This window comes from Austrofundulus limnaeus, unplaced genomic scaffold (genome assembly GCF_001266775.1).
Source record: "Austrofundulus limnaeus strain Quisiro unplaced genomic scaffold, Austrofundulus_limnaeus-1.0 Scaffold509, whole genome shotgun sequence".
NCBI classification, from domain to species: domain Eukaryota; kingdom Metazoa; phylum Chordata; class Actinopteri; order Cyprinodontiformes; family Rivulidae; genus Austrofundulus; species Austrofundulus limnaeus.
The window spans coordinates 46,065-49,252 of NW_013952911.1; the positions used below are offsets into that span (position 1 = coordinate 46,065).

At 40.0% G+C, this 3,188-nt stretch overlaps 1 long non-coding RNA gene across 1 annotated transcript in view; it reads right to left on the bottom strand.

Moving 5' to 3' along the window:
* Positions 1-975: 975 nt before the first annotated feature.
* Positions 976-3,188, bottom strand: part of LOC106530315 (uncharacterized) — a 2,310-nt gene continuing 97 nt past the window's right edge. Inside the window, exon 2 of the long non-coding RNA XR_001311763.1 lies at positions 976-1,505. This is a non-coding gene — a long non-coding RNA (uncharacterized LOC106530315). The remainder of the gene's footprint in view (positions 1,506-3,188) is intronic.

Genomic DNA, 3,188 nt, shown 5'->3' on the forward strand with positions numbered 1-3,188 from the left:
CCAGATCTTGTCTCAGTTTAATTATATTATTTTATTTCTTGTTCCAGTTCATCCTCATAGTCTTGTTCCCAGCCTTTCAGCTCACATCCAGCTCCTGCTCATTGCTCTCGCCCCTCCCGTCATAGAAACTCTAATCAAGCTCATTTCACTCACCTGTTTCCAGTGCTATACAGTACAACCGAGTCTCACCCTCCAGTTCACTGCCAGATTATCATGTAGCAGTAACTTAGATGGACTGTCTACCTCAAGACTTTGGCCCAAAGCATTATTCTGTCTCATGCCTACAAGAAAACAATGATTCATTCATTTGCCTCCAGGATTGTTTACTACCTACAAGTGGTAAAGATAACAACAGGATACAACAGACCTCCTGTTGTTTGAGTATGGCAAGAACTCTCTGATGTGCTCAAAATGGCCGYTTATCACAAAAGAACTCAAGATCTTCGCAGACATGGTGTCTGACCGTATGGGTCTGCCAGTGAGAAAAAGCCTTTTGAAGCCAGACTCCCTGTTGATATATAACACCCAGATCAACTTCAAAAGCAATTGTTACATACCACCTCATTTATGGTATCAGAGCGCCACCAAAAGACTGGTTTTATAATTACACCATGAACRTATGTTTTTCTGTATTTCTCATTCTGATATAAAAGATAAAAGAATTATTGTATTTTCTACGTGATTCAATCAGTTGGAACAATGTATTGTTTAATCACTTCACAAGCAAGCTTATTTCTGTGTGTGTTTGTAATCAATTTCAGTGATGACAAACTGTGTAAGAAGACAGGTCATGTGACCATTCTTCAACCAATCATGAGCTTCAGAGCCAGGACAATAGGAGTCAGTTTAGCAGCAAAGAGTTAGAAGAAGTTGTGCAGCAGCAGAGGTCAGCAGATGAAGAAGAGGATGGAGAAGTGAAGGACTAGATCCAGTCCCTGAGAGGATATTATTTTATTTTAATAATTTTTTTTATTATTTTATTTTATTTTCGTACTTTGACGGAGGTGTTTGGGAGTAAACAAGTTGCGTAGAATTCTAAACTGACTTTCAGTCACAAAGTCAGGACCCAGCAGAACCGCAGAGGCGTGCCGGACTTGCGTGAGCTGAGAGGGAGCCAACCCTATCCGAGCGCCAGACTATCTACATGGGACTTTGTGAGACAGTCTAAAAGCTAACCTTCATCCAGAGGTAAGACAAGGCTGTTGGTCTGAACCATCGCTAAGTACCCCCAGAGGTCTGCAGACTGCTCCGGTGAGCCACGCTTAACTCCYATTTTAATCTGCGGGTGTGCTCTCTTTGTGGATGTAAAAAAGTTGGAATTAGCGCAAGTTGTGTTCTAACATATAACTTGGTAAATTTTCTTTAATTTACGTCTCTCTTATGTAGATTAATTCTTTCTTTTATTAACCTTTAAGTTTCTAATTTTTGTTAGTGTAGATTAGTTAAGTGATTCAAGTGAAGGATGTTAGAGTATTATGGAATGACATTAATGTTTATGATTAAACCTCAAGGCTTTGATGATAATGTTTCTGTCTGCCCAAATAATCTGTTGTATTGTTATCTCTGGATCAATTTAATATAGGGTATATTTTGAAATTTCGTTAGTCTGTGCGTCATTTATTGGGTCCGTTCTTGAAAATGATAGAATTCACTACTCATTAATTGAGACTGATTTAACATCTATAAATTAATTTCCTGAAAAATCAGGTGGTGCCCTTTATTAGTTAATAACTACGAGGTATTTATGATGTAGCAATTGTCTATAACATCGACAACAAGCAAATCCCTACATATTATTTTGGTCCCGCGTGCGAGGCTCAGAAAAGATGCGAATCCGATAATAAGCGCACAAATAGACATAAACTTTCCTTCATGTATTCTCTGAGTGTACAGCGTATATCAATTTTTAAAAATGGTGGACATTTTTAATCTACACGATATCTGCGCCTATAGGAAATAAGACGTCAAAACGGACGCGTTGTGACGGCTCTCTAACTCCTTTTTCTCTCTCTCTCTCTCCTCCCCTCCACCCTATGCGCAAACCTTTATTATTTTTTTATGTTTTTATTTAGCTACAGACGTCAGAAAGAAAAAAACGACCGAATCTCTTCTTCATGAAATATAAACAGAAAATCAGTTTCTGTTTATAATATCGCGCGTTTTGAAAGTCGACAGGTTTAAGAAAAAAAATTGAAAAAATAATTGATTTTCTGAACCATACAAGTTTGTACTTTTCTCTGACTGATTCTCACGAGAACGTACAATCATTTCACGTTCCTTAACACGAATTAATCAATCGTTGTTTTTGGAAGATTTTATCTTTTAATAGAGGATAAAATTAAGGTGAAATTGAGCTCTGACAGAGTTTACCCAATTTGGAAAGGTCTTACGCGCGTCGCGCCCCTTTGCCAAAGCGCCGCCGTGCGCCGAACAGCTCTCCAAGCTGCTTGAACTGAAGCCTCCGCGCGCACCAAGCAGTTTTGCCCTGCTCCGTGCGACTCGCTGCGTGTGTGATCACAGAACCGCTGTGATCACCTGTCTAAGAGTTTTGACTAAAAACCGAGTCAAAACAGATCTTTCCTGAACTTTAAAGACGCGCGCACCTGAGCAGCTTCGCCTGCTGCATGCTTTATGCGCCTCGCTGCGTGTGTGATCACAGAACCGCTGTGATCACCTGTTTAAAAGTTTGCTAAAACTTAGTCAAAGCAAACCTCATTCTGAGCTTAAAAAGTTGCTCGTTGCATAAGGCGACCTATTTTGAAAGGCAGAACTGAAGCTGTTGAAATTCTGTTGTGTCCAGCCGCCGCGCTGTGATTTGTGTTCAGCTGCGGAGCTGAACCGCTGCTCGCTGTTTGCATGTAAAGCTGTTAGCTGTTTGCAAAAGTTTAAAGCTGTGTTTTTTATTTTTATTTTATAAAGCTGTGTCATTTTGCATGACTGGAACTGCGTCCCTCTGCTCACAAGCCTTGCTCACTGAGCAGCGCCTAATTTTCTTAAAGCCACAGCGTATAGCTTTGTTTTGACTACAAAAAGGCCGCCATTTTGACCCGACAGACTCGTAATAAGAACTACAATTCCCAAGACGACGTCGTGACGTCATCACGCAGATTTTATCTTATAATAGAGAATAAAATTAAGGTGAAATTGAGCTCTGACAGAGTTTACCCAATTTGGAAAGGTCTTACGCG